The sequence below is a fragment of the Haemaphysalis longicornis genome, unplaced genomic scaffold (assembly GCF_048455015.1).
Source record: "Haemaphysalis longicornis isolate Haplotype H1 unplaced genomic scaffold, Haemaphysalis longicornis Haplotype H1 scaffold_9, whole genome shotgun sequence".
Taxonomy (NCBI): Eukaryota; Metazoa; Arthropoda; class Arachnida; order Ixodida; family Ixodidae; genus Haemaphysalis; species Haemaphysalis longicornis.
Window position 1 is genome coordinate 157259147 of NW_027526460.1, and position 17634 is coordinate 157276780.

The 17634-nt window shown below is 50.3% G+C and overlaps 1 protein-coding gene across 1 annotated transcript in view; it reads right to left on the minus strand.

The window, feature by feature from the left end:
* The window catches only part of LOC144151541 (medium-chain acyl-CoA ligase ACSF2, mitochondrial-like), a 94450-nt gene that overhangs the window by 68838 nt on the left and 7978 nt on the right, over positions 1-17634 (minus strand). The gene's annotated exons all lie outside the window — the stretch shown is intronic.

The window sequence follows — 17634 nt, forward strand, 5'->3', positions numbered from 1 at the left end:
ACACTAGTGCACTCGGGCCCAGTTAGGCGGACCGTAACCCCATATGGTCGTGCCTGTCACCGCCCCTCAGCAGCAAGTTGTGCACGCTATCACGTTTTCGCGCCAGACGTCCTTGTCAACTGAACCAGCTGAGGCTCCTCGAAGAGGGCGAAGCCCCCTCGTCGCTAAGTGGATGTCACCCTCGCGACCCAGTATCGCGCCCGGAGGGGCTCATCGTCGTGAATGCTCCCTTTGACCTTCACCGAAGCTCACCTCGGCTTGATCAGACACAGACTGGACATCCGTCAGCGACACTCCGTGCTAACACTGGAGTATATAGGTGACCAGAAGTTCAAGTATACAGGATCCCCGAGACATCTTCAAAGCGCTTAACACGTGTAAGCGTTCATCGGCACGGTACGGTACGCACAAATATTCCTGGGCAAAGGGGATGTAAGTAGGAGCTATAATAGCAGGATAGAGTGGGGTAAAGATATAATCCCAAGCAAAATGGAGAGACGACCTAGTTGGTTCGCAATTTCCATGAGTGAAACTTAAGCGCAAAGCTTTTCACAGGGACGAGAAAGGGATCGACACAGGCGCTTACTATCAACTGAAAGTTTTAATGAAAACGAATACACAATTATACCACCCCCAGACCGAACAACCCAGCACGTGTGCCCTTCGCACATGCGTACGGCCGTACAAGAGAACCGCCCCATTTCCTTGTCGTTACTCTTCTCCTTTCCCTCATCCTCTACCCCTCTCCTTGAGAAGTTGCACTTCTTTATCTAAAATACTCAGCAACGGGTGACTTATACAATCGGAACCCTTAATCCGGATATGGAAGGCTTCTGCAAGCTCCCTGGTGGCACGGCCTCTGTGCTTAAAAACTACTACCGGGTCCGTGAAGTGTGGCTGACAACGTGGCTGATAACCGCATTTAGAACAGTGCTGCGCCAGGTGTGTGTAGGGCGGTCCTTTCAAAGAGGAATGATGCTCCCTCAGGCGTACATTAAGACAGCGCCCGGTCTGGCCGACGTACACCCGGCCACAGGACATGGGAATGCCGTACACAGCATTAGTCATGCAACGAACAAATTGGAGCCCGTGTTTTATCAAACAACCTCGTGGGGGGGAATCGCCCCGGGAATCGAGCCTGTTGCTCACCATGGCGCATAAACTGCCCAGCTTGTTCCTGGCCGAGAACACCACCTTAACGCCGAATCTGTCAGCGGTCTTCTTGAGGCGATGCGACAGCGCATGTACATAGGGAATGACTGCCACTTTTTTGCTTTGGTCGGTATCTGTTATGTGATGCGTCAACCCTTTCAACTGCTTCACAAGACGCTGACAGATTGCCTGGAGGAGGGAGAGGGGAAACCCTGCGTTCTCCAGGCGAACTACTTCTGCATTAAAGCTTTGTTGCGCCAAATGATAACAGGACTTGCTGACTGCGGATTTGAGACAAGTGTGGGCTATCCCGTTCTTAACCAGCTTGGAATGAAAAGAAGAGAAGTTCAAGAGTGGCTTTTTAGAACGGGGCGCGTACATCCAGCATGTATGGTGCCGTGAGAAACGAAGCTCGAGGTCAAGAAATTTCAAGGTGCCTTCAACTGGAACCTCGGTCGTGAACCTCAAACCTTTACCTTTCGCATTGAAGGCATCAAGAACAGCACATTGGAAGGAGTCCATTTGTACGTTGCAGCCCAGAACCAAAAAAATCGTCCACATAGCGGAAAATCTTAGTGGCAACGCCCTGTAAAGCGAGCTGCAAATCACAGTCAACCTTGCCCAGGAAAATGTTGCTCAGGACTGGACCAACCTTAGACCCAATGCACACTCCCGACTTTTGTACGCATACCTTATCTTCAAACCCCACGACAGTACTCTTAAGGTAGAAACTGAGCAGCTCTAAAAACGCCTCCACGGGGATTCCACTTCGATTCACAAAGGCCAGCTCATCATTGTCGTTTGTGATGCAATCTCTAGTACGTCTCATCATCACATCATGAGGCAGGGAGTAAAACAGGTCCTCAACGTCCACGCTAATTCCCGAGACGTTCAAGCAACCAAGAGGACAGATACTCCACAACCGCCTCAGAGTTCCGCACCGAAAACGGATCAATGATGGTCAAAGATTCTAAATGCTTCTGCAAAAAACCAGAAACAGCCACTTGCCACGACCCTCGCTCTGAAACGATAGAACGGAAGGGTATCCCCGGCTTTTGGGTTTTTGCCGCGAAAAACAGCCTCAGCGTGTGTTCCTTCTCCTTCTTAATAGGCGTGGCTAGGCTATCCAGACTTCACGAAGTACACATGTCCAGGGCCCGGTCCCTGGCTACCGTGCCACTGACATGTACCTCTTTGAACTTCTTACGCACCGCTCCGAGTGCCCTTTCCACGAATGCGGACTGCTCTAGGACAAACAAATGGCCTTCCTTATCCGACTCGAGTAGACGGGCGCCTTTAGCCACCAAGCGACTGCAGATCGAGCTCAATGAAGCCTCCCTTCTACCCGCGGGGCCGTGCCTGGCAACAGCGTCAACACTTTCACCGACAAAATGATCCCTTTCCACCTCTGTCACGGCTTTTGCAAGACTACGCGCCAGAGCCAGCTGCTCAACAGTCTTCAACGGAGTATTCAAACAAAACTTTGGTCCAAGTTTTAACACAGATTCCTCACGAGCGTCCAAGGAGACGTCTCCTATCACCATGAGTTTACCTTCTGGAGGCGCATTCTTTTTGACGACTGGCAGCGTTGGACGGACACAGTTCCAGACGAGTTCGGTCAGTCTCTCGGTGTGGGAGCTCCACTTGCGAAACAAGCCCACATTTAGCTTCCCCGAAGATGGGGACACACAGGCCACTTTGAGACAGTCTCTGAAGTGCCTTTCCTGCCTCCGGCACTCAGCTCGAACCATCTTGCACACCCTCGTCGAATGAGACCGAAGGCGGTAGGAAGCCGAAGAGGGTCACTCATGGAAATTGCGAACCAACTCGCTCGTCTCTCCATTTTGCTTCAGTTTATTTATTGTTCCGCGACCTCTGTTTCTGTGTTACCTAACCTCGACTTCAACAATCCCGCCATGTTGGCCCCCATCATCGCCCTGTGTGAGTGCAAAGCATGGGTCTATGGCTGGTACCTCAGAAGACGACTCTGCCCACCAGAAGTTCGGACCCTCTTTGGTTGCTCCAGTCCTGAGCAACATTTTCCTGGGCAAGGTTGACTGTGATTTGCAGCTCGCTTTACAGGGCGTTGCAACTAAGGGTTTCCGCTATGTGGACGATTTTTTGGTTCTGGGCTGCAACGTACAAATGGAGTCCTTCCAATGTGCTGTTCTTGATGCCATCAAGGCGATAGGTAAAGGTTTGAGGTTCACGACCGAGGTTCCAGTTGAAGGCACCTTGAAATTTCTTAACCTCGAGCTTCGTTTCTCACGGCACCATACATTCTGGATGTACGCGCCCCGTTCTAATAAGCCACTCTTGAACTTCGTTTCTTTTCATCCCAAGCTGGTTAAGAACGGGATAGCCCACACGTGTCTCAAATCCGCAGTCAGCAAGTCCTGTTATCATTTGGCGCAACAAAGCCTTAATGCACAAGTAGTTCGCCTGGAGAACGCAGGGTTTCCCCTCTCCCTCCTCCAGGCAATCTGTCAGCGTCTTGTGAAACAGTTGCAAGGGTTGACGCATCACATAACAGATACCGACCAGAGCAAAAAAGTGGCAGTCATTCCCTATGTACATGCGCTGTCGCATCGCCTCAAGAAGACCGCTGACAGATTCGGCGTTAAGGTGGTGTTCTCGGCCAGGAACAAGCTGGGCAGTTTATGCGCCATGGTGAGCAACAGGCTCGATTCCCGGGGCGATTCCCCCCCACGAGGTTGTTTGATAAAACACGGGCTCCAATTTGTTCGTTGCATGACTAATGTTGTGTACTGCATTCCCATGTCCTGTGGCCGGGTGTACGTCGGCCAGACCGGCCGCTGTCTTAATGTACGCCTCAGGGAGCATCATTCCTCTTTGAAAGGAAAGCCCTACACACACCTGGCGCAGCACTGTTCTAAATGCGGTTATCAGCCACGTTGTCAGCCACGCTTCACGGACACGGTAGTAGTTTGTAAGCACAGAGACCGTGCCACCAGGGAGCTTGCAGAAGCCTTCCATATCCGGATTAAGGGTCCCGATTGTATAAGCCACCCGTCGCTGAGTATTTTAGATAAATAAGTGCAACTTCTCAAGGAGATGGGTGGAGGATGAGGGAAAGGAGAAGAGTAACGACAAGGAAATGGGGCGGTTCTCTTGTACGGCCGTATGCATGTGCGAAGGGCACACGTGCTGGGTTGTTTGGTCTGGGGGTGGTATAAATGTGTATTCGTTTTCATTAAAACTTTCAGTTGATAGTAAGCGCCTGTGTCGTTCCCTTTCTCGTCCCTGTGAAAAGTTTTGCGCTTACGTTTCACTCATGGATATAATCCCCACTTTATTCCCTACCTTGAGAACCTTCCTGCGGCCAAGCTTGTTAGAAATCAAAGACCGCGAAGTGCGTGTGGGTACCCCGTAGATAGGATTACACTTTTAATGAAAGGCATACAGTAAACAAAAATTTTCACCCTCTCCCCGTAGGGGAACCCTGAGTACTAGTATGCGAAGCAGCCATGGGGTCGACTCAAGTTCCCACTAGTTTTCCGTACGATCGCGGCGTTGCGGGAGGAGAATGAGGGGAGCGGAGCGCGCGTGGGCATCATTTATACCTCGGAGCAACAGTGGCGCCCCCAGCGGAGTATGCAGCGGCTACCGTCGCGTCTCTAAGCTGCTTCGAATTATCGGTTGGCCAATCCCTAGGGGCATCCTGCCACAATCATCATCAGCAGTGCCTGGCCAGGCATGCGCTTGGGGGTGTGGTACTCAGGGTTCCCCTACGAGAAGATGACGGCGGTGGTTCAACGCGAAGCTATCTCGTGATGGATTCTTTGGTTGGCCAGTCCCTAGGGGCATCCTGCCACAATCAACATCAGCGGTGCCTGGCCAGGCATGCGCAGTGGGGGAGCGGATGGCTGACAACGACAACGACAAGGGAGGGAGGGACGCAGCCCCGAGCATGAGATGCTTCGCATCTAATCCAATCACTAGGGGCATCCTGCCACAATCATCATCAGCGGTGCCTGGCCAGGCATGCGCAGTGGGGGTGGGGTACTCAGGGTTTCCCTACGGGCAGATGACGACGGTGGTGGAACGCGAAGGTATCTCGTGATGGATTCTTTGATTGGCCCAACCTTAGGGGCATCCTGCCACAATCATCATCAGCGGTGCCTGGCCAGGCATACGCAGTGGGTGTGCGGACGACGGACAACAACGAGAAGGGAGGGAGGGACACAGCCCCATGCATGAGATGCTTCGCATCTAAAATTTATGTTTACAAACATCATGAAAACTTCAGGATAAATTATTAGTGGCACTTCGAAAGCGATGTAAAGGCGGCCACCACTACCGCTTTAAATACTGAGGTGATTTACCCTACGGTTGCCGCGTAACCTTAATGTAAACCGTGTGCCTTTACTAAATATCGTGATCGCTACCAAATGGCTGCATGACCACTTGTTTCGAAACATTTCCCGGTCCCCGTATTGCGGCCGCGGAGCAAGAATGTATAGGAGGTGAAACGGCCCATCACGATAAGCGCGGGTGAGGGACCAGATAATGTCACAGCGAAAACCAAGCAGACTGCAAAGCTTCGTCGCTGCGACGGTGAAGGAGAGGGTAGCGGCACCTGATGAACGAAATGATAACGGCCGCACTTCTTTCCGTGGCTGTGCAGTGCAATGCCGAAAGCGGCAGCCCCGCAGTCTCCGTGCCCGCAGTTTCTTCACCCGCGGCAGATTCCGCTGGCTTAACGTATAGCGAGCGCTTGTGACATCATCTGGCCGCGTTAGGAAGCCTCGTTTTCCCTCCGATGTTGCTCTTGCTCCGTGATTGCGGCATAACGTACCCAGTAATAGAATGAACTATTTCGGGTGAACAAGGCTCAAAGCGATCACGAGAAACTGTTCTTTCTGGCAGTTATTTCTCCCATTTGCAAGGCGGGTATCTTTTACTTTCTAGATTGGAAATTTGCAAAATAATATTTTCCTTTGAAAGTATTTCCCTCACATCCCGCGCAACTCATTTTGAGGCCTGTTTTTTAGGCATGGTTTTAAGAGCGCCATCAACTGCGGGACAGCGACGACGAATAATGTGAAGTAGAATTCGTGCCTACTCCAGATATTTCGGCACAATAGAAGTACAGTATTTGGTAATAGTAACGCTATAGCCTAAGTTACCATTCTCAGGAAAATTTAGACGGCGTAAGAACTTAACGACGTGTGGGTTCGAGTTAGTTGGTAGGCCATTAAAAATATTTCAAGCGCCAAATATTTGCGCAGCTCCTTCTCGTCTTTTGCGTCCCCTGTCTATAGATCTGGCGCTTGAAAATTTTATAATGGCATCAGAATGCCTTGCAAGCACAGTAACGTGTCTTAACTGTTTGAGAAAGCCGAAGCTCAGCCAAAGTCAAATCCCGGGCAATATTTCTCTGCAGCGTGAGATAATGTGTTTAGGGTTATCGGATAACGTTTTTCGGCTTCATCACATAACAAAAGTTCCCTGATAGGCACCAACAAGGGAAAATAATTTTACCGGCTCTACGGACCATCGCGCGTCGAGAGCAGAGCTTTTGTGCGTCTATTTCGGCGCAGCCAGCCATTCTGTGGTGGTAAAACCTGGGTGAGTCGCCGCCCAGTCCCGGTAACAGCTCGCACATGCGACGTCGCGGGTTGTTATACGTAAGTTGAATGGTAAACACGGTAGCGGTGGGTCAACCTTCTATAGTGCATCTGTAACCGGTGGTGGACATACAGGGGCGAGCATTGTATTCTTTGTACGGTACCGGTACTTTTGCCTGCAGCGAGGTTTGGGGCTGGTTGAATTTAAGCGCCAGTCACAGCTGCGTTTTTTTAAAAGAAATGGCTTTGGTAATGGTTCGAGCCATTATGTGTATTTATTGTAGAACACTTACTCCACAATAACCGCAGATAATAACGCCACGTAAGTCGTCCGAAGAATATCGAGATCATATTATTTACCAGCCTGCACCAAACATCATATCTGTAGTGTAGTAGAGCTATATTTTTAAGTAGATTTTTAAGTAGAACTATATTGGAAAAAAGAGCTGCGCGGCCCATTTCAATGCATCATGGTTTTCGCGGTTGGGTTTCAGAAATTGTGATCTACATATTCTTCAGAGTGGCATTATTGCGCATCATGGCAATTACCTGTATACAAGTCAGTATATCTCTTTTGTAATTTTTTATTCTCTCCCTCCGTCGCATATTTTCGCGAATTGTTGCCTACACTTTCTTTCTTTACCGTCCTGGTTCATTCTTTATGCAAAAATTGTCTTCTTTGTTTGCTTGCAGCTATAGCGTTATGTTTTCTGCTCTTAGTGCAGCATACATTGATATGCGTCAATTGTGTCGTACGCCGCTGTATATTTGTGATATTGGTATTGTGTAATCTTTTTCGGCATTACTGTTCTTGTTGCTGATTTTGTTTCACTAGCAGTGTTTTCTAAGGGATGAAATGCTATTTAAGGGCATACATAGATGTATTTTCCTTCTTTATTATTATTTTTTTCTTGTTTTCTTTTATTTCAATTTTTTGCGTTATCGCACGGTCGCTGCGCCTCTGATCTGCCTGCCCACTCACAAGCACTGCGTGTTTAGGTGTGGCAGTAAATATATCATGTATATAAAACATTGAATAAATCTTATTATTATTATTATTATTATTATTATTATTATTATTATTATTATTATTATTATTATTATTATTACACCACTCGTGGCATTGTTGGGTAGTTATCTAGATAACCGGTTCAGTTTCGTTAGCGTTAACGGGCAGACGTCTGCTCTGTACAGATCAACAAGCGGTGTGCCTCAAGGCTCCGTGTTGGGGCCTCTCTTGTTCTCCATTTTTGTTAATGATGTGTCAGCCGCAATTAAGATGTCTTCTTTCCTTCTTTACGCTGACGACATTAAAATATTCAGACGGATTGAGTCCATTAATGACTGCATTGCCCTGGAGCAAGATATATCCTCATTTTCCAAGTGGTGCTCAGACAATAGATTAAATCATAACTCTACAAAAACAAAGGTCATGTCTTATAGCAGGAAAACGAACCGCACTTTATTTTGCTACAGTATTAACGGCGGTTACTTGTCTAGAGTTGAAGAGATCAGAGACCTCGGCGTGCTTTTCGACAGTGCCTTAACTTTCTCACCTCATGTCACTCAACTTACTAGGCGGGCGCTACGCTCTCTTGGGGCTGTATGCAGGTTTTCTCGAGAATTCCGGTTTCCTTCTTCATTCCTAAAACTATTCAGAACGCTTTGTATTCCGCAACTAGAATATGCTTCTGTCGTTTGGAATGGAACCTGTAGTTTCAACTGTCAACGTATAGAGCGTGTACAAACCAAATTTTCATCAATATTTAGGCATAGTTTTCCTTCGGAGCCTATCCCTATAACTTTCTCTAAGTTCCCGGCGGACCCACTCAGACCTTCTTTTCATGTACAAATTGCTTCATGGTATTATTTTATGCCCGGAACTACTTGAATCAATCAGTTTTCGCGTTCCACAAAAAGCTACAAGGCTCGCCCACCCTTTTAAAGCAGCTGGAGCTCTCAGCACACGTTCTCCTCTTCAAAGGATGCAGCATCTGCATAATGTTCACTCCGAGAAGCTCGATATCTTTTAGCGTCCTCTTCGGGAATTTTTGGCCGGGTTGTCAGCTCTGACACACTAGGTTCATCTTGGCAGTGCTCTTTTTCTTCACTTATCGTCCTGACGTGTGCATTGACTTCACCGAGCTTGTTCTTGTTCCTGGATATTCATGTATTGTGCTGATACTGCGACTGTAATTATCGTAGAATTTTTCTTTTTCTGCCGTTTTTATCCTTAAAAGTTGCCATATTCACTTCATGCGTCCATTTGAAACTGAAAATGTACGCTTCCAGAATCTTGTAAAAACTTTCTTCTTTTCACTTACCCTTCCGTATAGTTACGCTTATTGTAAGATGTCTTCTTGCAATTGACCAGACATTACAGTTTCTATTGATTGTGTAATGTTGCCTAAAATTACACTATGGCATTTTTACTCTGCTGTGAAGTTGTAGTTTCTTCTTATTTTTTGCTCACTCACTGTTCTTTTACCAGCTGTTGATGCATTTCATTGCTGTCTTATACCTTTTCTGTGCGCCAGCACGACCTGATTGTGTAAAGTCGGTTGGATTGCACTTTTTTATTTCTAATCTTCTTTGCCGTTTTTTGTAGGTCTTTCTTTCTTTTCTTTTTTTGCTCACTGAGTGTTTATTAGCAAATTGTTGATGTACTACAGTGTTGCATTTTCCCCTCTGAGTGCTCCAGCACGAAGTCCTCCGCTGTTCCTGGGCACTATAATAAACATTGATTGATTGATTGATTATTATTATTATTATTATTATTATCTGTCGCCGCCGAATGAACGCTGACAGGGCTTCGGCGCAGTTGAACTTTCTTCAAGAGCCCAACTTGCTATTCGGCATCAGTGTCCCTTTAAAACCGAAGCTCTAAGAGCCGACTCATTGAGTCAGCAGTTCGGTATTGAATATTGCCGTGACCCATGCATTGAATATCATTATGCTTTTCCTTTTATCGCCCAGCTCCACCGAGGCTGTGTGATTTGTGCCCCAACTGAAGCGCATGTTCTATTCCTTCTTCCTTATGGCGCACGGATTAACTCATTTGATAGGAAGAATGTCACGCCCTGACGCCACTAGCCTGGAATAGCCTTTTATCTACAGTGTTCTCGATGTAATTCTTCGTTTCGAGAAACACCCGCACCAGAGGCCAGAAACGCCCGCAGAGCGGACGCCGCGGCATTCGAATAACCGACACTCGCCTGCGCACGTCACTTTGTTGACTGCTACTTCGCCGCCTGTGTATTCTTTGAGTTGTTAGAGGAGCGCAAGTTCGCTCCAACAAACTTCTTTTTCCTTCAAGCCAACTGCGTCATCTTTGGCTTCGTGAAATCTGGTAAAGTGGCGGGGTACATGCACCCTAAACCCTCTTCAAGTCATCAACCAAGCCCAACTTGCGGCAGCCGCTGACACAAAGGCCTAAAGCCGGAGTTTGAACTACTGCCGGACATATTGAAGGCGGAAGACGTCCCAACTGGTGCCATGAAGAAACGCATCCACGATAAACAACGCAGAGAGCACTTCTGTAGTTCTGCAGAAACCCTGGGAGCCGCCATCATTTCACGGGTCACCTACGGAATCGTGAGAAATAGCTGGAGCTTCTCGAGATGGTGCGAACGTTTAACCGATGGGATGACGACGAAATACTCAGGCAAGTGTTTTGCTATTCTGAAGACTCCGCACGTATTTGGTTCGAGAACCACGAACGTACGCTGACGACCTGGGAGTTATTCACCACCAAGCTTTCGGAAACGTTCACGACTCTGGTACGCAAAGAACGGGCCGAGCAGCTGCTGCAGACACGCAAACAGCATCCTTATGAAAGCGTGCTCGTGTTCGTTGAGGAGTTGAAGCGAATTTTTCGCCGTACAAACCCCAGAAACGGGCGAAGAACAGAAACTAAGGTTTCTGATGTGCGGGGCTAAGCCAGAGCTCTTCGCATGCCCTGTCCGCAACCCCCTGAAGACCGTGGCCGAATCCGCGTCTGAGGCGGGTGCGTTGGAAAAGACGCTTCAAATTCGAACGAGGTAGTACCACCGCCCAATCAATGTGCTGGTTTCGGTGACGATTGGTGCCGGGGCTATTAGCTCCGACACTACGCGATACCATCCGTGCAGTGGTGAGGGAGGACCTGCGGAAACTTTTCCCGACGACGCCCCAACCTCAAGTCGCGTCCCTGATTGAAGTGATCCGAGAAGAAGTTCAACCCCCTTTCGGAACTTCTATGCCGTCCGAAGCATCCCGCGAGCTACAGGCTATGACCTTCTCCGCGGCTGTTCGCCGACCCCGCCCTGCTCCAACCCTTCGTCAAGAAGCTCCGCCCTACCGCCGTCCCCACTGTTGCCGCCATCCACCGTACCTCCATCCACAGCCAAAAACCAGACGCCGTGGAATACCGACGTTTGGCGAACCGCCGAAAATCGTCCGCTGTGCTACCATTGCGGAGAGGCCGATCAAATCTTTCCGTCGCTGCCCTTACAAGAGACTCAGACTGCGGGGTTTCTCCGTCGACGCAGCTCGCAGTCTCCCTAGCCAGGAACTACGGGAGATCGGCGACTACCTATCTCAAACCTGCCGTGGCCCAGCCCGCTTCAACCGTTCTCTGTCGCCCTACCCATTCCAATCGCCGAGCCACTGTAGAAAAGCTGACTTCACACGTGGAAGGTCCCCAAGCCCACGCAGGGTAAACTAAAAGCAGCAAGTAACTTCTGGAGGTGAAGTGCAAAGCGGCAGAAAATCGAAAACCCTCTAACGACGCAAGGAAGCACCGAACACCGTGATTCACGACATGCCCTGACCCTTACGACCCTATATAACTCTGTCATGCCTCACGAACACGACGACACCCCCATGGTGTGACGCGTACCCGACATGACTGAGCCTGCTGGTGAGAAGACGACGACCATGACGACGACGCATAGGGTCCGATCGTCAACATGAATCACCGAAGAACGACTGCGTACCACCCCCAAACGAACGGGCTAACGGAACGTCTGAACAAGACAACCGCGCATATGCTGTCAATGTACGTCGACGTTGAACAAAAGACTTGTGAGGAAGTGCTGCCGTATGTCACGTTTGCATACAACACGGCTATCTAGGAAAGTACGCTGATGACACTGTTCGAGCTTGTCTACGGAAGACGGCCGACTACGACACTTGACGCCATGCTTCCGCATGTAGCAGACAACGACCTCAACGCCGACATCCAAGGATACCTTCAGCGTGCAGAGGAGGCCCGCAGGCTCGCTTGAGTTCGTACATCGGAACAGCTGTCGGCGGGTTTCGGACGCTACCACCCCCGACGCCGAGACGCCGAGTACTGCCCAGGGGATCGTGTGTGGGTTTGGACTCCCATCCGACGACGCGACTCAGTGAGAAGCTCATGCGAAACGATTTCGAACCCTACCGGATTCTACAACGTGTTGGCCAACTTACCTACGAGGTGGTCCCCGATGGTGATTCTGGAATATAATGACGACGCACGCGGCCCGAAGTCGTCCGGGTGGTTCGCCTAAAACCTTACCACGCCAGATGAGACTTTATTTATGTTTTTCAGACTGCCGTTTTATTAAGTGCGAATGCACTTCTTAAGCGAGCCTGAATCGTCCGCCGCCGTAGTCCGCATAGCAACAGCTGCGGGTGCGCGCGCTCCTCGTCTTCCTTAGCAACGGGGGGAGATGGGCGCGCGCTGCCTGGCCGCTGACATGGCACATACCCACGTGGGGGATTGGCCAGGAATCGGGCGTGAGAAGGGCTAATGCACCCGCTTAAAGGAGTACTGACACAAAATTTCAAAGATGGGCGCGTGCTGCCTGGCCGCTGAAATGGCACATACCCACGTGGGGGATTGGCCAGGAATCGGGCGTGAGAAGGGCTAATGCACCCGCTTAAAGGAGTACTGACACGAAATTTCAAAGCTGAGATCCGCTCTAGCAATCAAGTACAACGACAACACAAATAGGTGTCTGTGAATAAATGCATCTTTCTTTCTTTGTAGTTGTGTGTGTGTGATCTCTCTTTCGCGAACATTACCGAACCGCGCAAATTCAACTCGTGCATTCGCACTTTCACATTCTTCCCCTCGGGGAAATGCGGGGAATTTTTTTTGCATCGGGTCGATGCACTCTTAGGGGGGTGGGGTAATGTCGCGAACCATGCAACAAATCCATGCATTGGATTTGTTTATTTATGTTTCTGCTTGTATCGCCCGGCTGCGCTGAGGCTGTGTTATCTGTGCCGCGAGCAAAGCGCATGTCCCATTCCTTCGTTCATATGCCGCATGGATTATCTCATCTGACAGGGAGAATGTTACGCCCTAACGCCACTAGCCTAGAATAAAATTATTTTATGTACAGTGTTCCTGATGTAATTCGACGGTTCGAGAAACATCCGCGCCGGAAGATGAAGTACCGCAGAGCAGACACCGCGTCATTCGATTTGCCGACACTCGCCTGCGGATGTCACTTTATTGACTGCTGCTTCGCCGCCTGCGTATTTTTTGGGTTGTTAGGGAGCACAAGTTCGCTTCAATAAACTTGTTTTTCCTTCAAGCCAACTTCGTCATCTTTGGCTTCGTGAAAATATCACAAAGCTCAGAAGTTGTGTATAAATCAAATGTGCGAAACAAAATAAGTTTTCACAAAATAGTAGCCGACATGATGCAGGGAATGTGAAAGCATTGGTGTCTACTTGCCGCACGGATATGCCGGCTTTGTGGGCGCCGCCATAGCGCCCTGGATCTCCGACGACCGCTACGCCCGTGGGTCAGGCAGCGGGTGGGTGCAAATCCCTGCTTAGCGCATGCTGAATTAGGACGTTCTCAAAATCATGATGATGATGATGATCATGATGATGATGATCATCGTCGTCGTCTGGGGAAAAGGCGCAGGTGGAATTGAAGACACGGCGCTACGGACGCCGACTTTGTCCTTCCGTAGTAGTTAGAGAGGCCTGTTACAGTGTTAGGTACAGGACAATCACTAGGTTGTCTGTTACGTTAGTCGGCAGTCAATCGCCTGTGCAGGGTATGTCCCAGTGGAGCGGGATCCAGGGGGTATGCTGACACGTAGAAGAGGAGGGCGAAGAAGAGTTTTTTCCCCGGCTCGCTGCTGACCGGCATCTGTGGTAGCACGTCTTGCCTGTGGCTCCGCACGACTTGTAAATAAACCCTTCATCCATTTGTTACGGCCGTAGCATCTGGTGGAGGTGCGGGGTAATTCGTCGTCCTGGACGAGGCGGAACCACCCTATTTTCTACGCAGCAGGCGTGCTGCCGGGCTACCTCCGGAAGAAGCGACAATGCCAACGGGGCCGACGGGTGCCACCTCCTCTGGAAGGGTCGGTGTCTGGCCTCATCAGAGAGACCCACGCAAGTTTAACGGAACTATCGAGGAAGACGCCGAGGACTGGCTCAAGCACTACCAGCGAGTCAGCAAGTATAACAGGTGGGACGCTCGCGAACAGCTCGAGAACGTGGTCTTCTCCTTGGACCTTACTGCATTAATGTGGTATGACAATCATGAGCACTGATTTGATACATGCGACAGTTTCGTCAATGAATTCCGGGCGAGCTTCGGCGACACGGCTGCCCGAAAGAAGAAGGCAGAACAGACTCTTGCGCAGAGAGCTCAAGTTCCGGGCGAAACTTGTACCACATATATTGAAGAAGTCCTCAAACTGTGCAGCCTCGTTAATCCTTCGATGCCAGACGAGGACAAAGTAGGTCACCTGCTTAAAGGTATCGCTGAGGATGTTTATAACTACCTCATAACTAAGGAAAACCTGGCGTCAGCTCTGGATGTAATTCGCCATTGCCGCGCGTTCGAAACCCTGAAAATGCGACGTATCACCCCCAAGTTTGGACGCCTGGCAAACGTGACTACTGTTGCCAGCGTGGACGTCGGCTCGTCCCCTTCCGAGGACATAGCTTCGGTGGTGCGTCGCATCATTAGAGAAGAACTCGCACAGCAAGGTTTGTGTCGTGACAAAAGCTTTCACCAGTGCGCTCTTCCTGACCCAGTATTTCGTCAATGCACAGTGCAAGCCGTCCAGAGTCACTCTCAGGTGCCTTGGGTTCGAGCAGGGAATAGGAATGAGCGTACCGCTTACAATGAAGACCATACCAGGCGTACAGCTTTCAGTCCTCCACCTCGGGAGTATGAAAATTACTTCGAGGAGCCAATCCGTTACGCACCGTTACGCACCGTTACAAAAAAGATGTGTAGCCGCTTCCGCGCATTGATGACGCCGTCGACTGCTTACATTCAGCGTCGTACTTTTCTTCGGTCGACCTTCGGTCGGGCTACTGGCAAATTCCAGTGCACCCATCCGACAAAGAGAAGACGGCCTTCGTGACGCCTGATGGGCTCTTTGAGTTCAATGTGATGCCTTTTGGATTATGTAATGCGCCCGCTACATTTGAGCGCTTTATGGACACCATTCTGCGTGGCTTAAAATGAGACATCTGCATACGCTATCTCGACGATGTCATTATTTTCGGGAGGTCATTTGAAGAGCACAATAGCAGGCTTGCCATTGTCCTGGACCGCATCGAGGAAGCGGGATTGGTGCTGAACTCAAAAAAATGTCATTTCGGGGAGCGCCAAGCCCTCGTACTAGGCTTCCTCGTAGATAAGGAAGGCATCAGGCCGGATCCCAAGAAGATCTCCGCCGTGCGCGATTTCCAAGCCCCACGATCCCTGAAAGAGCTGAGGAGCTTCTTGGGTCTGTGCTCCTATTTCCGACGATTCATTCAAGGCTTCGCGCAAATTGCTCATCCCCTGACGTCCTTACTCTGTAAAGACAGCCCTTTTTCTTGGACGTCCGACTGTGAGTCCTCTTTCCAGCAGCTTAAATTTTTGTTAACTTCTGGCCCAATTTTGCGCCACTTTGATCCCACGACACCCACCGAGCTCCACTCCGATGCGAGTGGCGTGGGCGTTGGAACTGTTCTCGTCCAGTTACACGAAGGGGCACAACACGTCGTCGCTTACGCCAGCCGTAGCCTGTCCAGAGCCGAGCGCAACTACACCATCACGGAATTGGAATGCCTCGCCGTTGTGTTCGCTGTACAAAAGTTTCGCTGCTATCTGTATGGACGCCACTTCACTTTGGTCACGGACCACCACTCGTTATGCTGACTTGTCGGACTGCGCGACCCCTCCGGTCGCTTAGCTCGATGGGCCTTACGCTTACAAGAATACGACTTCACAGTCTCTTACAAGAGTGGGCGCCGTCATACCGATGCGGACTGTTTGTCCCGCTTACCTCAACCGGGCACATCGACCGACGACGACACCTTCGAGGACTGTCTGGCTTCCGTGTCACCAGAATTCCCAGACGCCCCACTTTTTCGGGCCGAACAACGGAAAGATCCAACGCTGCGCAGGCTTTTTGCAACCGCGGAGGACAAAATGTCGACACCCTTTATTGTCCGCGACGGCGTTCTGTTCAAGAAGAATTACTCTGCTGATGGCGCGCGTTTGCTTCTTGTCGTCCCCACTACGCTCCGACATCTGGTTCTCCGCGCAATGCACGACGACGTAACATCAGGTCACTTTGGCCTTTCCCGCACCCTACATCGGATTCGGGAACGCTTCTACTGGCCTCGTATGCAGACAGCAGCGCAGAAATATGTCGCCAGCTGCCCTCAATGCCAGCGTTACAAGCGTCCTACGTCTCCGTCTCCGGGCCCTTTGCAACCGGTGAATCCTCCCATGTCGCCCTTTGACAAAGTGGGTATTGATCTGATGGGGCCACTACCGAAGTCCAAGGCAGGTCACCGTTGGATCATCGTCTGTGTGGATTTTTTGACCAGCCACGTTGAGACTGCTCCTCTTTGCACTGCAACGGCCGCGGATGTCGCATCTTTCCTCTTGAATCGTGTCATTCTACGTCATGGAGCTCCTCGCGTTGTGATCAGTGACCGTGGCCGCCAGTTTACGGCGGATGTTGTGGAAGCGCTTCTTCGGCTTTGTGGCTCCGAATATCGACATTCCACACCATACCACCCGCAGACGAACGGACTCACTGAACGCACAAACCGCGCGCTAACTAACATGCTGTCTATGTACATCGATTCAGAACAAAACATTTGGGACACTGTTCTTCCATTCATAACCTACGCGTACAATGCCGCCAAACACGAGGTCACAGGCTATTCTCCGTTCTTCCTTCTGTACGTCCGCCTTCCTCAAAGCTTCCTAGACACCATCCTTCCATTCTCCTCGCCTAAAGATATGTCGCTGGCTGAGACTTTGTGCCTCGCTGAAGAAGCCCGGCGACTGGCTCGACTGCGCACCCTCAGCTCCCAGGGGCGAACCAAAGCACGCTACGATCAGCGCCACCCACCAGTCTCCTACTACCCGGGCGAACTCGTTTGGTTGTGGACTCCAGTTCGCCAACGAGGCCGCTACCAAAAGTTTTTGCCTACGTACTCTGGCCCCTTTGTAGTGCTGTCTCAGCTGAGTACCGTGAACTATGTTATCGCAAAAGTTACTGCTCGGGACCGTCGCTCCCGCAAGACCCAGGTCGTGCATGTAGCTCGGTTGAAGCGTTGTCATAGCCGCACTCCTTAACTCGCTCGGTGCGCTTCGTCTCCACGGGGGGAAATTGTTAGTGTTAGGTACAGGACAATCACTAGGTTGTCTGTTACGTTAGTCGGCAGTCAATCGCCTGTGTAGGGTATGTCCCAGTGGAGCGGGATCCAGGGGGTATGCTGACACGTAGAAGAGGAGGGCGTAGAAGAGTTTTTTCCCCGGTTCGCTGCTGACCGGCATCTGTGGTAGCACGTCTTGCCTGTGGCTCCGCACGACTTGTAAATAAACCCTTCATCCATTTGTTACGCCCGTAGCAAGGCCAAAGAAGGTCTTCACACA